Source organism: Grammomys surdaster, unplaced genomic scaffold (genome assembly GCF_004785775.1).
Source record: "Grammomys surdaster isolate TR1022 unplaced genomic scaffold, NIH_TR_1.0 125928, whole genome shotgun sequence".
In the NCBI taxonomy this organism is placed as follows: Eukaryota; Metazoa; Chordata; class Mammalia; order Rodentia; family Muridae; genus Grammomys; species Grammomys surdaster.
In genome coordinates this window covers 1,452,196-1,473,847 of record NW_021620751.1, presented here as the reverse complement: position 1 = coordinate 1,473,847, position 21,652 = coordinate 1,452,196, and the positions used below count along the sequence as shown (strand labels likewise).

Genomic DNA, 21,652 nt, shown 5'->3' with positions numbered 1-21,652 from the left:
CCAATTATGGGAAGCATTTGCAATCAATCTTAATGCAGAAGGAATTCTGGGTAAACATGTAGTTAGTATCACTGATGTGCTCAAATTTCAGAATGTATGCATATACATGTAGTGTATGTAACATATATGTAAGACAGTCAGTCCTCCATGAGTCCACATTTGTAGACTCAAAAACTAAAAATACTTGGGGAAATACATCTTTTCAAAATATACAGTGTTTTGCTGTCACTCTCTAAACAGAATGCAATAGCACTTAGACTGTGTGAGTAGACGAGATATGAGCTTAAAAGTCCTAAGAGAGTAAACATGGTATATGCAACAATCCTAACATTCTATAAAACACACTTACACACAGACTTTATCTTTGCAGGATCCTGGACCCAATCATTTGTGGATACAAAGGATCACCAAGCGTGCATGTGCATGCGTGTGCATATGTGTGTGTTGATCCAACTAAGAATAGGTTTAGAAACAGTTTTAAAAGATTAAGAGCAGAGTGTAGTGGTACACACTTAGCTCTCAGGAAGCACAAGCAGGCAGATTTCTGAGAGTTCAAGGTTAGGCTGGTCTACACATTGAGTTGCAGAATAGTCAAGACTGCAGAGAGAAACCTCATCTCAAAAGCAAACAAATAAAAACATTCAGCCACTTGAAGATATGAAGATGAAAATAGAAGCTTTACAAGAACACACAGCGGTGAAACATTACATGTCCCATGGCTTTTCAATCTTCAACCCCTTCTCTGAAGTTTAAACTCCACATCCCTTCCCTCTTCCCCCGAGGTACGGCTGTGCTCTTGATCCTACCTGCACATTACCAATGATCCTGAAGTAAGCTAAAATTCTACCACAGCCCAAATACCAACTCAAGTGGTAGTAGTACTCTACTGACACTCTCATTCAAATGTTGTTTCTTCTTGAGTATGTAATTAAAATTAAATTGGTATTTCTCAACTCTGAGCACATCTTCCTCCTCCTATGTCTTTACTCAACAGCTAAGGGATCTCTTTTAAAACACTAATAAGTAGACATAAACTCCTCTGAGAGCTACTCAGTGACCTCCCAATACTCTCAGAGTAACTCCAAAGGTCAAATGCTGGGTAAGGTCAAGCTGTAGAACACACTGAAGCGTTCACACTTTTCTTCAGTTGAATATATAAAACACTCAATTCTCTAACTGGACAATGGTGTTACACACCTTTATCCCAGCACTTGGGAGGCAGAGGCAGATGGATCTCTGTGAGTTCAAGGCCAGGCTGGTCTCTGGTCTACAGAGTGAGTTCCAGGACAGCCAGTGCTACACATAGGGAAGCCCTGTCTTGAAAGACAAGACAAGACAAAAAAAAGAAAAAAATAATAATCTCTCCAAATCCAAGCAGCTCTAAATTTCAATGCTTACATCATTTCTTCCCTTTTGCCTCTCATCACTGTTTTTCTTAGGGATTCCAACAAAGCTGAGGCAAGTGCTAGACCACCGAGCTACATCCCTGGACCTTTCCATCAAAATTTATTGTGAATAATATACTTCACCACTACATTTTACAAAAGCTATTCTCCCTATTGTTTGTGTGTGTGTGTGTGTGTGTGTGTGTGTGTGTGTGTATGTATCTGTAAGTCAGTCTCTCTCTCTCTCTCTCTGCTTTTGTGGGGTTTTTTGTTGTTGTTGTTGTTTTTCGAGACAGGATTTCTCTTTGTAGTCCTAGCTCTCCTGGGACTCACTGGTAGTTCATGCTGGCCTTGAACTCAGAAATCTACCTGCCTATGCCTCCTGACAAAGATTAAAGATATGTGCCATTGCCCAGCTAACATTCTCTTCTCTATTTCCAATTTTCATGTAATTCAAACTTCTAAAGTCCAGGCAGGTCCTATGTGTTAAAGAAAGGGATTCCTTCTGAAGCTTCAATGGACAGACTATAAACAACTTCATCAGCTATCTAACTTAGGGTCTTTCCCATTTGCTTCTGCAAGCAATGCTGCAAAAGCATTCAACATGTATGTGAAACATTCTTAGGACAGCTGTGCCACAGAACACAGGTAAATTTTGAATTTTATAGTGTTTTTTTCCCACAAACAAGTTATACTCTTCAAAAATCTAACACCCTATGAGAATAGCTAGGTCTCTGACTGAAAATCCCTCTTTTTAGTTCCCAACACAGCACCATACCTACAGGAGGGTATTTAGACCCTTAACAAGTACTAGTAAGGGGTAATGTATTAGTAGTTCACAGAACTTCCCTGAGGCTATTATTTTCCAAATAAATAAACATCCAGAATATTCAGGATTGCTTTTCTTGAATCAACTTGTAGAGCAAAGCAGTGCAGTTTGTCTAAAAAATTTCATCTGAGAGATGTACTCTTACACCTCGTGATCTGTCTTTTTTAAGTTTCAACACCATTTTCTTTCTCTTAAGATCATAAAGAATGTATTAGATCTCAAAGGGACACCTATGTTGTTTCCATTTTTGCTATCATAACCTTTCATTTTAACATTTGCTGCTCAACAATTAACAAAGCTGTATTTTCTAAATTGAACTGGGGAATCTTAAGGCTGAAGACAGGAGAGTTAAGGGGAAGATACAGGGAAATCAAACCAGGAACAACTGCAGGGAATAAGAAGACGACTGTATATTGTGACACTGAAGAATGAGCCAGTTTATTGAAAATCAGAAGCCAATTAACCATCATTGACTTATATCAATTGTCTCATTTTTTCAAGGTGATCTACTCTGACCACACTTTTAAATGAAAAACACAGAACTCAGTAACAGTCTACTATCTTGACATTTCTTAGCATTACTGTCTTTGCTGCCTTAGCTGTACAGTAGCAGTAACACGGTCTGCCTTACTCCTGAACATCCAGGGAAGTACTCTACTAGTAGTTTTCTTTGCTCTGTTCTAAGGACAAAATGGGCATTCCTACAAGTACCTCCTCCTGCAGCTCTAAGTCTAACACCAGAGATTTATTAAAATTAAAAAAAAAAAAACACTTTCTGCCATCTTCCCTCGCCGTCACCATGGTGCAAATGAATGTTCTGGCAGATGCTCTCCAGAGCATCAACAAAGCCAAAAAGCGAGGCAAACGCCAAGTCCTCATCAGGCCGTGTTCTAAAGTCATCGTTCGGTTCTTAACTGTGATGATGAACCATGGTTACATCGGTGAATTCGGGATCACTGATGATCACAGAGCTGGGAAGATCGCTGTGGACCTCACAGGCAGGTTGAACAAGTGTGGCGTTATAAGCCTTAGATTTGATGTTCAACTCAAAGACCTAGAAAAACGGCAGAACAACAGTCTGCTCCCATCACGCCAGTCTGGTTTCATTGTGCTGACAACCTCTGCTGGCATCATGGACCATGAAGAGGCAAGACGAAAACACACCAGAGGGAAAATCCTGGGATTCTTTTTTTAAATGTAAAGCATAAATAAAAAGCCTTCGTGGACTGTGAAAAAAAAAAAACCTCCAAAAATAACTTGGTGAATAGTTCTACTGAGCTTTTTTTTTTTTTTTTTTTTTTTTTTTTGGTTTGGTTTGGTTTTTCAAGACAGGGTTTCTCTGTGTAGCCCTGGCTGTCCTGGAACTCACTCTGTAGACCAGGCTAGCCTCAAACTCAGAAATCCGCCTGCCTCTGCCTCCCAAGTGCTGGGATTACAGGCGTGAGCCACCACCGCCCGGCTCTGCTGAGCTTCAAAAGGCTGGGAACTCATAAACAGAATAGTAATGGTGAAGATACTAGTTCAGTCTTTACAACTCTCATACAGTGTTAATTTCATACTTTATGATGTAAATTTGAGTCTTAAAATGTTTACGTAATTTGCCCAAAATCATGAAAGCTAGGAAAAGGGCCCAGATTGAAATTTCTAAAGCCCATTTTGGGGAATAGCAGAGCCTGTGTCTGACATTACCAGAGCCTGTGTTCACTTTTCAACACTAGAGTTGAGTTCTCTTACCCAATCCTCACACTACTCAATGCTTATCTTCACTTTCTGCACAATTATTTCTAGCAATTTCCTTTTAATATTACACTTTAGTAGAGCCATTCAAGCAATAATACAAGGTTAATTTACAATAAAAAGTATAGAAGGTATATATTTTAAGAGCAGGATCTTCAGTGTAGTAATACACACCTTCAGTCCTAGCACTCAGGAGGCAGAGGCAAGAGGATTTCTGGGTTCAAGACCAGCCTGATCTACAGAGTGAGTTCTCTAAGACAGACAGGGTTACAGAAAAACCCTATCTGGAAAAAAATAAAATAAACAAAAAAGCCAATCTTCTCCCAACCTAAGTATGCCTCCTTTCCTCACATATCTAACATAGAAGTAACTCAACACCACACTCTGCTAGGAAAGAAAAGAAAAGGCTGGGCCAAAAGTGATAATCCTTAATAGTGAGGGAAGACTGAAAAGTTTTATTTCTCCTTAAAATTTGCAAACAAACTCATGCTTCTAGAAAAGCTCCTAAGTGTCTAAAACTGTCAAAACAGAATGTGCTCTAGGAAGAAAGCTCAAAGATAAAGGCAACATCAAAAAGATCATCCTAGGCTGAAGAGATCATTCAGCAGTTTAGAATACTTACTGTTCTTGAAGAGGGCCCAAGTTCAAGTCTGGGCACCCACACTGCTGCTAACAACCATCTGTAACTCTAGTTCCATGGGGATTCAACGTCTTTTCTAACCACATGTGTCCTGCGTAGACATGTGCACATTCACAATCTCAGGCACACATAAAATAACTGTCTTTTTGTACAAAACATCATCTTGACTTAAAAAGGATAGCAAAGCGTACATACATATCTACATAGCTTATATTTTGCCTAAAAGTGTTGTTATTGATAAGTAATATTGCTGTTACTGTTACTGTTAGGAAAATTTAAGAAATTAACATGGCTGAAAAACAAGAAAGAACACTCTCAGCAGACCAGAAATTGAGGATGAGAATGAAAAAATTGAGAAGCTCAGGGCCAGAAAGACAAAACAATTTGTAAAGTGTCTGCTATGCAAATTTGAGGACCTGTGTTCAATCTCTAGTTCCCATATTTAAAAAAAAATTAAAAATTAAAAAAAATAAAAATTAAAAAAAAAAGGTAGGGGGAAAATGTTCGGCTTAAGAGACAAGAGAATCCCCAGAGTTCCTATCAATGAGCTCCACATTCAGTAACAACTCGCCTCAGAGAATAATATGTGATTACCATTCCCAACGTCGAGTTTCTACATGCATGCGTGTGTGTGTGTGTGTGTGTGTGTGTGTGTGTGTGTGCGCGCGCGCGCAGCTACCGACAGCATGCGCACACACACAGGCTCTACTGTAACAGAGTCTTGAGTCTTACAGAGGTCACTATGAAGAATGATTCCTACTGTGTTCCAAATTAAAAATGTGAACTATAGGAGAGAAGAACTGTGGGACTTTTCAGTAGATTACATAGGAAACAAACACTCTATGCAACTGAACTCCTCTGCTGGCCTTTAACTGAGAAGAAGGAAAGCAACAACAGGAACAGAGCATCAGGCTACAACTCAGCAGAGTTTGGGAGATTACTACCCGGCCATCAGGTAAGGGTACTCTAGCAATGATGCACTGGAGTATCTACGGGTACAGAGAAAAAGGGAGGGAGGGCGGGAGGGAGGGAGGGAGGGAGGGAGGGAGGGGGAGAGGCATCTGTTCAGTCTCCTACTACTGCCACAGAAAAGCTCCTATAAAAGATTGTATGCACTAAAAAGAAAACAAACCATCAAAATTATCAAAGATAAAGAGACAAGACCTGTGTTGGTTTGAATAGGTTTGGCTGTCAAAAGAATTGTGTTTGAATGCTTGGCCATAGGGAGTAGCACTATTAGGTGTGGCCTTGTGGGAAGAAGTGTGTCACTGTGTAGGTGGGCTTTGAGGACTCCAATGCTCAGACTCTGCCCAATGAAAAAGACAGTCTTCTCCTGATGCCTTAGGATCATAATCTAGAATTCTTGGCTCCTCCAGCACCATGTCTGCCTGCATGCTGCCAACCTTCCCACCATGATGATAATGGACTAACCCTCTCAAACTGTAAGCCAGCCCCAATGAAATGTTTGCCTTCATAAAAGTGGCACTGGTCATGGTATCACTTCACAGCAATAAAACTCTAGCTAAGACAACCACTAAATCACCAAATACTCCAAGAAAACCAATACCATAAAAGAATTAAACTCAACAATGTAGTAACTAAAGAAACTGAGCCCCATGACTGAGGAAGACACCCTAAGTCAACCTCTGGTTTCCACACCAAGTGCACCCCAATATGTATATGTGCATTAAATATAGTCATATTATAATTATTATATTTTATATTATATTATATTTATTATATGGAATAACAAGGATATCACCTTCATGAAAAGGGCAATTAAATTTTTTAAAAAGAGTGATTTAAATTGAATACAAACATTATGTCTAGCTTTGTAACAAATGATCAAACTGTCTTCTAGCTTGGCTATATTAGAAGTACAGAAGGATTGAATGGTACTTTAACATGCAGTCAAATCAATGAATACTGTCAGTAGTCAGAGGTGGAAGAGGGAGAAATGAACTTTTTAATAAGATTGATAATGTTTATGATTGCCCATCCTTGAGAAAATACCAATATACCAAATTATGTTTGAAATAAATGATTTATGAATTGTGGGATGATATCAAAATAAAGCAACTTTTAAAGACACAAGGCCCCAGGCAGTGGTGGCGCACGCCATTAATCCCAGCACTTGGGAGGCAGAGGCAGGCGGATTTCTGAGTTTGAGGCCAGCCTGGTCTACAGAGTGAGTTCCAGGACAGCTACACAGAGAAACTCTGACTTGAAAAAGCAAAAATAATAATTAATAATAATAATAATAAAGGCTCAAGGCTGACACACTCTTTGACAATGATGAAACTAAATTCTATGAAGAAGAATGGTCTTTTCAGGAAATAGTGTTAAAACAAGAGAATCTATGTGCAAAAATGTAACTCTAAACAAACTTAACACCTTATACAAAAAGTAATTTGAGTTGGGTCACAGATTTAATATACAACACAACTCCATAAGACTTCTAGGAAAAAATAGGAGAAAAAAATATCTGCAATCTTGAATCTACTGAGTGGTGAAGTTCTAGATGCAAAACTATCACAAAAGAAAACTAACAGGTTTAATTATGAAAATTGTTATGTGTAAGACAGTATTAAGAAAACAGAAGCGGGCTGGTGAGATGGCTCAGTGGTTAAGAGCACTGACTGCTCTTCCAGAGGTCATGAGTTCAAATCCCAGCAACCACATGGTGGCTCACAACCATCTGTAATGATATCTGATACCCTCTTGTCGGATGTCTGAAGACAGCTACAGTGTACTTACATATAATAAATAAATAAAAATTTAAAAAAAAAAAAAAAGAAAAAGAAAACAGAAGCTACAGGCTAACAGACATTTACCAGCTACATACAGTATGGTAGAAGATGAGAGACCAAGATGTACAAGAGGTTCTTCAAATCAACAAGACATGCGAGCTGCATGTACCCTTGTAATCCCAGCACCAGAAAGAAGCAGGAGGGTCTCTGAGTTTGAAGCTAGCCTGATCTATACAGAAATATATGTTACATATATACATAAATAAATATATGTTACAAATGATAAATTTCAAAAACACTGTACAAACTGAAAAGAACTCATACACAAGACACAAAGCATTTGGTATTGCACATTAAATGACTCCACTTATGTGTCCAAATAGGTAAATTCATAGACAGAATATAGTTGCCACAGGTTAGAAAGCTGGAAGAATAGAAAGGTACCCCTATGGCTTGTAATCCTAGAACTGGGAGGAGAGGCAGAAGGTCATCCTCTTGTTTTGTAACAAGTTTAAAGTGAGCCTGGGATCCACGAGACTGCCTCAAAACAATAGAGGCTGGGCATGGTGGCACATACCTTTAATCCCAGCACTCAGGAGGCTGAGGTAGATCTCTGTGAGTTCAAAGCCAGTCTGATCTACATAGTGAGCTCCATGGGAGTCAAGGCTACAGAGAGAAACCCTGTCCCAAGAATAATAAAGTAAAATTTAAGCAAGAAAGGGGAGAACAGAGAGGAGGGAGAAGGAGAGGAAGGGAGGAGAGGGAAAAACATTAGTACACTGCACAAAACTACAGTATTGGATTCACTCTAACACAGTTTAAATTTCCAAGGAAGGAACTGGAGAGATGGTTCAGTGGTTAAGGTACTAGCTGTTCTTCCAGAAAGACCTGGGTTTGATTCTCAACATCTACATGGTGGTTCACATTCATTTGTAACTCCAGTTCCTGGAGATTGGCTGCCCTCTTCTGGCCAACTCTGGCACCAGGCATACAAAGTGGTGTACTGATTGGTATACACTCATACACATAAAATTAAATTAAAATTTAAAAAATAAACTTAAAAAGACTAGAAAGACTATTGAAATGACATCTAATGACCTGTGAAAGGGCACAAGCCAGGGGAAAGAGTTAGATCCTGAACTAAAAGAATGAGCGTGTTGAGGAAGTAGCAGCCAGCCAGAATAACAGGAACAGCACTGACAAAGACAGGCAGCCTCGGACAAATAAAATGGCAGTGTAATGCGAAGCAGGACAGACACGGTGGAAACGAATGCTGACCTGGTGAGCTAGTGAGCTAGCACAGTAAATAAGGACCATTTCTAAAGATGTTCTCATGCCCATTTCAGTCTCTTAAGTAAAAAGAACTATAAGAAACAGGTAGACACCAAATTCTAGCCCCTTCCTTTTCCTATTAAATAAAAATGGATGCTAGCCAGGCATGATGGCTAATGCCTTTAATTCTAGCACCCAGGAGGCAGAGGCAGGCAGAGATCTCTTTGAGTTTGAACCTATCTGAGTCTATGTGATGAGTTCAAGGACAGCTAAAGCTACATAGTGAGACCCTGTCTCAAAAAAAAAAAAATCAACAAAAAGGATTCTAGAAACTAGTAAGCTCAGTCCCTGACACCCAATACAAACAGCCCTAATCTGAGCCCTAATCACAGTTCTTGCTACTTAGAATATCTGAACACACTAAAGATATTTTATAACTATTATACACTGTCTACAACTATTTCACACATATATTCAAATAAGTTTACATAAAGCATGTATAAAGTCAAGGAACTTTAACCACTATTAGTGAGTTTGAAACTAATGAGTTAAAAACAACTACTAAGAAGTATATCCATGCCCGGCGGTGGTGGCGCACGCCTGTAATCCCAGCACTTGGGAGGCAGAGGCAGGCGGATTTCTGAGTTCGAGGCCAGCCTGATCTACAAAGTGAGTTCCAGGACAGCCAGAGCTACACAGAGAAACCCTGTCTCGAAAAACCAAAAAAAAAAAAAAGTATATCCATGCTACAATTTTAATATTCTTAAGGGCAGAATATCTTATTTACTTCTAAATTCCCCCCTTTCCTCAATCAGCTACCAATACTTTGCTTTACATACTAGAAGAGTCCAATAAATGTTTCAAGCGTTGTACAGTAATAAGATAATTCATAAGACAACCAAACAAAATTTTGAATATGGAAACAGTTCAGGTGTAAGGCTTAGACATTTCACAGCATGGAGAATGGCCGTGTTTATAAGGACTCTGATTCATGTCTGTATACACTCAATCATCCAAGTCTCCCATTAATCCAGTAGAGTAAGTATTTCTCTCTGTCCTTCACACAAGTCTGAAAGAAATAAAGACTAAGAATATAGGTGGCATATACTGTTACTGCTACAGATGTCTTGCTGTTTCTAAGCCCTGTCACTGGACACTGCTAGAACACAGATAACCATGTACATGCACGGCCATTTTAAACATCTGTGTCTGTCTGTGTGTGTCTGTCTCTATTGAGTGTGTGCCACTCAAGCCTGTACACAGGCTTCATTCTAGCTTCCCCCATTTTTCACTTTCTTTCTTGGTTTTTCGAGACAGGGTTTCTCTGTATAGCCCTCCCTGGCTGTCCTGGAACTCACTCTGTAGACCAGGCTGGCCTCGAACTCAGAAATCCACCTGTCTCTGCCTCCCAAGTGCTGGGATCAAAGGCGTGCGCCACCACCGCCCGGCTCATTTTTCACTTTCTTGTCAGTACAAAACTTGATTCCCAAATTGAACTCAATTATTTATTTGCTACGTAGTAGGATTTTTGACCCATCTTGGTTACCTTCCTTGTGGCCTGGGGTCCAACAGCAATAAGCAAAAACATGACCTTCATGTTCTTTAGAGAATTTCTTTGCCATAGCATTAGACTTAACTCCTGAAACAGTTGTTTAAAAGTTTCCTATGGTGATAGTCTTTACTCACAAGACTAATTCCACTATCCCTTCTTCACCAAAAACTCAATTTGCTGTGTTACTCCAGACTCTTAGATAGCACTTTTGAGCCACTGAAAAGCAAACTACACATTTTGAAAGTTATTCTGAGGTCTGCTGCTTGTGTCTCTGACTTACTGCTCAGGATTCCTACAGAGGATTTATTAGCCAAAACTGGGAGTTGTTTTTTGTTCTTCTCTGTGCTTTCAAGACTGGATCTTGCTGGGTGATGGTGGTGCACACCTTTAATCCCAGTACTCTGGAGGCAAAGGCAGGTGATCTCTGTAGCCCTGTGAGTTCCAGGCCTGCCTGGTCTACAGAGCGAGTTCCAGGATAGCCAGGACTACACAAAGAAACCTTGTCTCAAAATGTCCCCATATACATCAAAAAAACAAAACAAAACAAAAAAACAAGCCCACTATTATCTTCTCTGTTGTCCAGGCTGGTCACCAATTCCTGGGCTCAGGTCATTCTCTTTCCTCAGCCTCCTGAGAAGCTTTGATTAGAGGTACATAACTGGCTGATATTTCCTTACCTAAAGTAAAATATCAACATAGCAGAAAATGTGTCTTTCAACACTTTTACCCCTACCATTTCTACTACTTAACTTACTCTTTTCTACACTGCTATGGCTTTACCTTGCTACTCTATTTCCACAAAGAACATATACATAAAAACAGTCCAATATAGTTTCACATTAAGGAGAACAACTTGGGCAGACAGTTCAAACAAGTAGCAATAGCAGAATGTTTAACCTTCCACTAGACACAGCAGTAAGAGGAGGGGGAAAGACAGCTCCTTGGTGAGTAAGAGCATTTACTTCTCTTCCAAAAAGCTCAAGGTTGATTGCCAGCAACTACCAGGCAGCTCAGAGCCATCAGTAACTCCAGTGCCAAGGGATCTGATGCCCTTTTCTGACTTCTATGAGCACTGCCTTGTACAAGGTGCACATACATACTTATAACCAAAACATTGACCCACAAATACGTAAATTAAGCAGTAAAGAAGCTGCACGGGTGAGGTGGCATACATGTGTAACCTCAGCACTCTGGAGCCTAAGGGAGAATCATTCCAAGTTTGAAGCTAGCCTGGGCTTCATAGTAAGCTCCAGGACCTCTGAATACAAAGCAAAACACTGTATAATAATAACAACAATAACAATAATAGTAATATCAACAACAAAAGCTAACAATAATGCTATTTACCTATGAAATTATCCAAATAGGGCCAGATACTTGCTTTCCTTCAAATTCTTAGTTTTCTTCAAGTTTAGTTTCTAATCTCAGAAAAAACAGAGTACCACTAATACACAGTATAATAAAAGTACAGAAATTGTCTATTATTTATTAGAAATGCTGAGAATTGTTATAAAATAACAGCCGCTAAGAGTCATCAAAATGCTGTAATATTCATATCATTGTTGCATACAAGTATAATTTATGGAGTGAAACTTTTTATAAACCCAGAATCTGTAGCTCCACCAATAGTTCCTGAGAATTGTTACTAAGCACAAACTACATAGGAAAAAACAACAGATTACCTAGATCCACAAATACCATTCATATGGAGTCTCATACTGCCTTCAATCTTAAGATATCTACAATAGACATTCACAAATGCTACACACAGGAGTAAGGGGCAATAACCTGGAACATCTACAGAACAGCTAGTGCCCAGGTCACAAGGAAGGTAACCAAGACAAGTCAAAACAAAAAACAAAAAAAACCAGTAGGTAGCAAATAAGTAACGGAGGACAACAGGAAGACAGATTTTAAGAAAGTGAAGAACAGGGGGAGGCTAGAAGAAACCCTGTGTTACAGGCCTGAGTGCTGCAAACTTGTATAATACATACATACAGATGTTTTTAATGGACATGCATTTGTATGGGGATCTATGTTCTAGAAGTGTCCAGGGAAATGACTTAGGAACAGCAGGACATCTGTAGCAGTAGGTGTATATGGCATGAATATTTTGTTTTCTAAATATATTCTCCACTGAGTGGAATCAAAGCCCTCAGAGACATTAAAATGTCTGCAGTCAGAACTTCAGCTATGCATACCCAATAAATCTTGTTGGCTACAGAATCCTCAAGACTTATCTATCATGTCATCATTTCAAATGGCAAATACAGACATTTATATTACAGTTTGCTTATACAATCCAAACTGACTTATAAAGAAAGACAGATGCCTTACTTGCTCAAACAAGTGCAGAAAATCATCTTTAGCTAAATTGTGCACACTGCACATTCCATACATATGTCAATACAGAAATGTGTATTGCCTGTAAAATGTTTTTATGTTCACACAGAAAAATAACCAAAAAAGCAGCCCTGAAAAGATTCACCTCGAAGATGCTACAAGGATGCTGAGATGCTTAGATATTTATTCCAGCATCCTGCTACATCACATCTCAGACTATCTCATCAACTGCTTCACCAAACGGTGAGGTAGATCGTCCAGCATCACATATTGTTCCAGCAAGAACTTCAATTAAGCCCTGAACTTTCTCAGCATGCAGACTGGACAACAAATGTTACAGCTAACTTTCTTAAGACTGATCAATATCCCAAATTAGAGGGGTGGCTCAAAAAGAAAACGACACTCCCAGGTAGCAGAAAGAAATTTCTCAAGAGAGACAACCCCATTCCCAAGAGGTGGAGGTAGATGGCTTTGGATCATTCAATGATGGATGTTTGTCATTGTTTAAGGGGATGGTTACAAGTTATTATGATCCTGGACAGGGAAGAAACACAATGAGGGAGGTCTTCATCCTTCCTTCTCTCCTACCTAGTGTTATAGGAGGAAAGAGGAGAGAAGGGAAAATTATAGGGAATAAAGGGTAGAGTATTGAATCTACTCTGAAAACTATAGAGCTACTACTAGCCAAAAAATCTTATATGATATAGATCTTTGTATATTGATACAAAATTAAAGTTATACTTGTTTACACTAATATGGACTTTGTATACTGATAAAGATTTAGAATTATATATTGATATACCATACTATGTATATATGTTTCAAGTATCGTTTAAGGTATTGTACCTATGCAATATTAAGTTCTAGTCCTTTTGAAATCTGCTATTACAAACTGTTCAGGGTAAGTATGAAATGCAATGCAAATTAGTAGTCAGAAAAATCAAACTCTTTGTCAAGTTAGATACTAGTCTAGCTAATTACAATAAGATGTTTTCAAAGTTGAACAAAAATAGCTAGACTCAAACAATTCAAATATACTATGGATAGACAAATGCTCTTCAAAAACCTCAGAGATCACAGAAAATGTCATATAAGGATGTTTTATTAAACAAATGGCTTTTTTGACAATGAGACAGGTCTGCTCTTGGCAGCACCCCCATTTTTCTTCAAAGATGATGAGCATCAAAAAAAATCCATATTAAATTTGCTTCAAATGTGACAAGTTGGCCACTGAGCAAGAAACTGTCCTTGCTTCAACGGCTGACAATGTGCTGTCCAACTAGATGGACAAATGGAATGCAGGGACGTCAACTGCTAAGCTTTGTGCTTTGCAAGGACACGGCAGGCAAGTGCTTCATAGCTCCTGCTCCACAGAAAAGGTCTGTCAGACAGTCTGCGCCAGAAGCTGAGGACGATACTCCAGCAACTCTGAGAAAATTGAAGTCATTCTCCAGGCAACCAACTATCTCTGTCATTTCTAGTCTTGAAAGCTGCTTGCCAGCACTTCCTGCATACTCAAGTGATAATTATTCCTTCTCAGGTCTCTTATAGGGTTGAAGACTAGATGGTTACAGTCTCACAATTAAGCTTAAACTGCTTACGATTTGAGAAAATGCTTTAAGGTCTAAGAAGATATTCTTGAGTCTTTAAATATGTTTTGTTTTTTGTTTTTGGGGGGGTTTTGGTGTTTTGTTTTGTTTTGTTTTGTTTTGTTGAGACAGAGTTTTTCTGTGTAGCCCTGGCTGTCCTGGAACTCACTCTGTAGACCAGGCCAGCCTCCAACTCAGAAATCCACCTGCCTCTGCCTCCCAAGTGCTGAGATTAAAGGTAAATCTAAGTTTTGAATGAAAATGATTTAAGTGCAGAACTCTAAATTCACCAAGATAAGATAGACAGTAGAGTACTTTCTCCAAAGTTACCAAATACAAATGGACTAGACATCATGAGTCTAATTCTCACCTGATGGTTTTCATAATCATTCTTATGGTATATAATTTATTATGTAAGACAAAGAACCTTGTATTGGACTAAAAGGGGAAAATGTAGAGAGACTCTTGTTTTCTGTGTGGAAGCATCATCTGTCAATAAAAAATCCTATGGCCAATGAGCTGAGGCAGGATTAGCAGGCAGGACATCCAGGAGAGAAAAGATTCCGCTTGAGTCAGGCGAGAGGGAAATTCATTCCAAACTCTGGAAGAGGCAATTGCATTAATCTGAGAGGTAACTAGCTGTGTGGAAGACATATCCTAGAATAAATGGGTTAAATAAGTTACAAACAAGCTAGTTGTGGAACAAGCCAAAACTTATGGCCCAAGCATTTATTCATATATGATTAAGGCTCAGAGTCGTGATTTCTGCAAACAAAGAGGCTAGGTGGAAACTCCAAGGTTACACCCCAGTCCTTTTATTATCTTAGACTGAACAACACTATAATAACCAAAACAGCAGCAGCAGACTGTGTGATTCCTCACATGGCTGAAGGACAAAGGCACAAGCAAGGCTGTTCAGGCCTCTCATAACAGCACGACTCATCCATCTCCCACAGGTCCTACCTTCTAATATGCACTCAACTATACATTGGTGATTGTATTTCAATTATCAACTTTAGAGGAACAAAACATCCATATCTTAATACAAACTAAGTTTCCTTACAATAAATCTTATATAAATTTGCAGGTGATGAGAGAATTAGAACCCCTGCAATCATTATAAAAATAATTTGGATAAAAATTAAGGACACTAAAGGGAGTGAGTAAAAATTGGAATGAGGACAGAACCACTTACACAGAATCAAAATACTTATACAAAATGCTAATTACAAGGAGGAATAAAAAGGTAAAATAACAGCAAAAGATCCTGGTAGATAACTTAAACATCAAAATTAAAACAACCAGTAATAACCAGGTGGTGGCACACACCTTTAATCCCAGTACTTGGGAGACAGAGACAGGCAGATCTCTAAGTATGAGGCTAGCCTGGTCTACAGAACAAGTTCCAGGACATCAAGGGCTACACAGAGTAACCCAGGAGGAGGGGGCACAGGACAACAGACACCACACACCAGAAATAAATAAATACACAGATTCCAACAAATTTCGTCAGATACCATAAAAACAAACAAAGCCCGAGCACCATTTCAGTGACATCTCTGTCCTATACACATAACCTATGTGCACAAGAAAACATCAGAGAAACTAAAAGTAAGGAATATTTTATAAAAATGGCCACAGTACTCAAGGGTAAAGGTCATGAAAGAAGACAAGAGGGCTGGAGAGATGGCTCAGTGGTTAAGAGCACTGACTGCACTTCCAGAGGTCCTGAGTTCAAATCCCAGCAACCACATGGTGGCTCACAACCATCTGTAATGAGATCTGATGCCCTCTTCTGGTGTGTCTGAAGACAGCTACAGTGTATTCATATATAATAAATAAATAAATCTTTAAAAAAAAATTAAAAAAAAAAAAAAGAAAGAAGAAAGAAGACAAGAAATATTTTAGTTAAAAAACTGTGACGCTGGCAACTGAGCTTCTTGATCATTCACTGGGGTTTCATCTCCAACACTACAGGGGACTGAGTCTGTGTGTGTCGTGTGTGCGTGTGCGTGTGCGTGTGTGTGTGTGTTACTCTGAGATGTTAAAAGTTACTGAGAGGATCTCTAGGTAAGGAACATCTGTAAAATCTTTGAATAGTCTTTTTAAAGGTAGAAAACTTTTAAAATTAAAAAAAAAATGTTTTTGGTTTTGGTTTTTAAGACAAGGTTTCTCTGTGTAGCCCTGGCTGTCCTAGAACTCACTCTGTAAACCAGGCTAGCCTCAAACTCAGTGATTCATCTGCCTCTGTCTCCCAAGTGCTAAGATTAAAGGCTTGCACCATCATGCCTGGCTAAAATAAAATGTCAAACAATTCAGCAAAAGAAAGATTTTACAGCTGCAATTTGTAATTATTGTTATAAGGTTTAATTATTGTTATAATAATTACTAGAATTCTAATTAATTCTTCTATGATTATTTACAGCTTACTATCAAATTGGAGATATTATAAAAAGTCTTACATTTATTAGTGTTGTAGTCTGAACATGGGCAGTACTCCCTGAAAGGTTAATCTGCTAAAGGGGCTGCTTTGGGGATGATGTTCTAGCATAGCGCTGGGACCCAGCCTTGGCAAACACAGCCTCATGATGGGTCCTGGTCAACTCTTCTCATCAGGCTCACATGCACTTCCTCTGAGCAGCTGAGCCGTTTCACTGGCCCAAAAGTCTATACGAACCATCACAAAGAAACTGACATGCCTACATATGGAAAGGATCCATTTGTTTATTGGTAGTAAATTATCAATTTGTATAATGTGACAGAAAATACTTGCAAATTTATACCCAAAAATACAAACTATAGTTATCTGTGAAGCTCTAGTTGTAAATTATATTCTCTAACTTTTTGAGGCAAGGTCTTAGTATCTGTCACAGGCTGGCCTCAAACTGGCAGTCTTCCTGCTTCCTGGTGATTACTGACATGTACCAGCATGACTACCAGGAATTATTTTCTTTCTTTTCCTGCTTTGTAATATCTCCAGTAAACTAATTTAATACTAATGTAAGAATGAGTTATAGTATTAAGTTTTAAAGTTTCTTCTTTGTCTTCCTGTTGTGTTAGTGACAAAGCCTTTTTTAAAAAGGGCTCTACCAGTACAAACATAGTACCTGCTAACAGAGACTTCTCTGGAAACAGCTCTGTCTTAAAAACCACCTTTTAAAATTACATGTTATATGGACTAAGGATTTAGGTCACTGATAGAACACCTTCCTTGCCAGCAGAAGCCCTAGCCAGCATGAGGGGCGGGGGAGGGTAGATATAAAACATAAACATGATGTTGAATCAGTTACAGACAAAATATAGATCATATCCCTAGATCCAGACTTCCAGGGCTCAAATTAGCTATACCATTTATTGACTGCATGATGTTTTTGTGCCAGTTTCCCTATCTAAAAAGTTGGAGTCCTGCTAGTCTTTTAACTAAGTTCTTTAAAGTACTGAGTGCCCAGGCTAGAGAGATGGCTCAGCAGCTAAGTGCACTTCCAGGTCTCCCTAAGAAGCCAGGTTCAGTTCAAAGCACCCATCTGTAAGTCCAGTTTCAGGGGATCCAACGCCCTCTTCTGACCTCCACAGGCACTGCATGTACATGGTTCACAAAAAATGTGAGCAAAACATTCCCATACATAAAATAAAAATAAGTAAACTTTTAAAGTACCTAGTGCCTAGCTCACAGTAAACATTCACCAAGTTACTATTTTGCTATTAATTAACATAATATAGAGTAAGACAATAATGCACTAAAATCCGTTAACTCATTTGTTTAAAAATGAAAAATAGGGATGGTGGGTTAGACACAGAAAAAGAGGACAAGAAGAGAGAAAAGCACATGAATATAAACTCATATAAAATGCTGGATCTCAGCTGGTTGCAGGTGGCACACACCTTTAATCTCAGCGCTTGGGAAGCAGAGGCAGATATATCTCTGAAGTTCAGGCTAGCCTGGTCTGAACAGTTTCAGAACAGCCAGGGGTACATAAAGAAACCCTGTCTTGAGAAACAAGAAATCAAAAAACAAAGAAAAACAAATAAAAGGCTGGGTCTCTTATCTTACATTGTTATTGTTACAATAGAAAGATGGAAGGTATCCAGCATAGTAACTAAAATGTAGTTCCTTCCTTTCTTCCATTCCCAAAGCACTTTTGTTTCTCCTGTATAGAAATAGAATGATTTATACTCACTCACATCCCTAAACCATCTTTTGATACATAGTTAACTACATTGTTTTAACTTTATCAAAAAGCCTTATATTAGGAAAGAATATTTTCATTTTTTCATTATTTCTCAAAAGAATCTTAAAATGCTAGAAACAAAGAGAACACAACATACTTTTTGATGACTAATTACTAGGAATCACTTTTATTCTAATTTCTTTGCATTTTACATACATAAATTACAAAATAAAAAAATAAAAAACCACCACCAACACCACCAACAAAAACCTACAAAAACAGAGACCTGTTTTCCAAAGACTGGACCAGTAACTGGTAATTGTGATTTTGTCCCTCCAGTAGAATAGTGAACTTTGAAGGGCCTATCTGCTGAGAAGTAAAATGTGCTATTTCCCCTTTCTTTGAGAACTCTTACCTTTCACTAAGTATCAGCCATTTTTTTATCATAAACCTCCTGAGTGCGCTACGGCTATTAGAAAAGACTGATACATAGTCTACTGTCTCTGGAGTACCCATACTCTCCACATAGGCATTTAAGGAATCAGGTCTACAAAGCTAATTTAGGTTTTATCCAGTTTCTATATTCAGCATCTGGAAGTTCAACTTAATCTGCAGTCATGTAGAAGCCAATGTACACACAACACAACCACAGTTTAGCCCAGTCTTTTCACATAGTACAAGGAAAATTTACCCTGAGCATCTGTACAGAAGTTAGACAACAGTATCAGTATGGAGGAGTGCCCTTGAGGGCCTCCAGTCCCTAGCCAAAGCCCTTCCCCTTACTTTGTTCCACAGCACATCTTTTCTTCCACACTCATCTACTGACACTTAATCCTTGTATGGTCACTGAGTGAAATGTAAACTCCGCTAGGCAGGAAGCTTGTCTACCTTATCATAAATGATACTCAGTGTCTGTGCTAGTGCTGGACCACAGTAAGGCTGTGTGTGGGTTTGTAATCACTGGAGCGGTCCTTCTCAGACATGACTCAACTGTGCTCTACCCGTATCTCTCACTAGCCTATTTCCTCTGCTTTATCTTACAGTAACCGTCCCAAAAAGGTTCCAAGAACCAGAGGATATCTGTATTTAACTCTTTTAATTAATTTTTCTCTCTTTCTCTCCTTCCCCTGTATAATAAACTTTAAAATAAAAATAAACTTCAAATAAAAATTGCCAGATTAAATTTTTGTTTCTCGGGCAGTGGTAGTGCACGCCTTTAATCCCAGCACTTGGGAGGCAGAGGCAGGGGATTTCTGAGTTCAAGGCCAGCCTGGTCTACAGAGTGAGTTCCAGGACAGCCAGAGCTATGCAGAGAAACTCTGTCTCGAAAATCAAGAGAGAGAGAGAGAGAGAGAGAGAGAGAGAGAGAGAGAGAGAGAGAGAGAGAGAGAGAATGAATATGAATGAATATTTTTGTTTCTTTTTTAGTCTGGGTCTCACTATTAGCCCTAGATAGCTTGGAACTCTCTAAGTAGACCAGGTTGGCCTTGAACTCATAGAGATCCACCTAAATCTGCCTCTTAAATGCCGGAATTAAAGTTGCATGACACCATGCCTGGCTCCCTTTAGATTAACATTTTTGAACTGTTAAACTGATAGGCAAAACCTGTTGAGAGTAGGTTACGGGCAATCCTTACCTGGAAAGCTTTCTATTTGTGAACTTGCTAGAAAAATTGTTCCCCAAATAGTACAAACTCTTTAGATGGTCACATTAGTTATAGCTATATTGTCTTATGTAACTAATATTCATCAGGTAAAAAATGAACCAATCTACCACATGTCTGCACCTAATTCTGAGCCACATAAAAACAGGACTCCATTACATCTGTGTTAAGGAAGGCGCACTAGCCCCTTTCCAATCACCAAGTTTCAGCCAGATACGGCCATCCTGCACTTCAACCATGTTAGCGAATGAGTTCCCAAAGACACAAGCCTGTCAGCAGCAACCATCCACATTGCTGATTTACAGCTTTTACAGTCTTGAGAACAGAATATAAGCAATGTCAAATTCCACTCAGCATGGGAGTTGTTAGGTATGTTGATTAAAGGTAAGCTATGAGCCGGGCAACTTACTGTACAAGCCACCAGATTTCTCTCCTCTACTACTGACAAACTCTGGGTCTGCCCTGGAATAAATTTACTATTGAGTTCAAATGCGTCAGGCAGGCTGACACAAGCCAGACCGGTGCCTAGAGAGAATGTGTCCAGGGTGAGCCTTTCGTCATGTTCAGCTTTGCCCCGACACCCAAAAAGAAATGGTACCCTAGACATGAGCATGTGCAAGTGGGGGTGCTTCCAGTATAGAGACTGATACTATGGGGGCAGGGAAAGAGAATCTGAACAGGAAGGAATGGCTAAACGCTGTTTGCTCCACAACAATAAAGGAACATTTATGAGGTGGATTACAACTCTGAAGGGTTTGTTTTTATTTTGGTTTTAAATTAGCTTTCTAAGCACCCAGGTGACTCTGAGAACGCTTTCAAAAGAATTACTCTTTGGTGTAACCTCAAGGACCTCAAGTTCCAAATCCCTGTCTTATTTTTGTGCCCTGATCCCCATCTTCACCTCAAACTGGTCTGAAATACACGGTGAGTAAAATAATGCCCAACACTAAATGTAACACTGAAGGTGGAGTTAACAAAGGACTGGAGAACTGCAGCCCAGTGAACCTAAATGAGCCCTGGACACATTACCCACATCCTACCTGGAAGGCGAATGAAAAAAATATACTAACCTCTACAAAAAAAAAAAAAAAAAACAACAACAACAACACTGCAAGCAGCGGGGTGCTTAAGCCCCCGGCCCTCAAGCAGCCCTGTTATGAAATCATCTCTATGGAACTCAGCTCTCAAGTTCTCAGCCCTAAGACCTAACAGAGATGTTAAAGGGGTCCAAGGTAGCCAGATAAGAACAATCCATCTTCCAGGCTTGGGACTCAGAAAACAGCAATGGGCAGCTGGTACTGAGCCGGGAGACCTGCAAGCGTTGGATGACAGTCAGGGGAGTGGGAGGTAAGTGTGGAAATACACACTTGCACACACGAGTGGGAGGTGAGCTTGCAAACACACACACACATACACACACACATACATCTATATCAAGAGAAAGAGACAAAAAGACAGAGACGACACTGGGGTCCATGGCACCAGGAGGACTGAGAGGCAGCCGCCTCTCAGCATCAAGAGGACAGGGAGGCAGGGCACCCGACAGAACAGGAGGGCAGGGAGGCAGCCCCCCCCCCGAAGAGCACCAGGAAGACGAGGAGGCAGGACCCCGAGAGCACCAAGAGGACGGGGAGGCAGGGTCCCAGAGCACCAGGAGGACGGGGAGGAAAAGCCACAGAGCACCAGGAGGACGGAGAGGCTGGGACCCAGAGCACCAGGAGG

At 39.5% G+C, this 21,652-nt stretch overlaps 1 protein-coding gene and 1 pseudogene across 1 annotated transcript in view; one reads left to right on the top strand and one right to left on the bottom strand.

Annotated features, from left to right (window-relative positions):
* Positions 1–21,652, bottom strand: part of Mob1b (MOB kinase activator 1B) — a 38,082-nt gene that overhangs the window by 15,512 nt on the left and 918 nt on the right. The window lies entirely within an intron of this gene.
* LOC114608611 lies at positions 3,002–3,409 on the top strand (annotated as a pseudogene).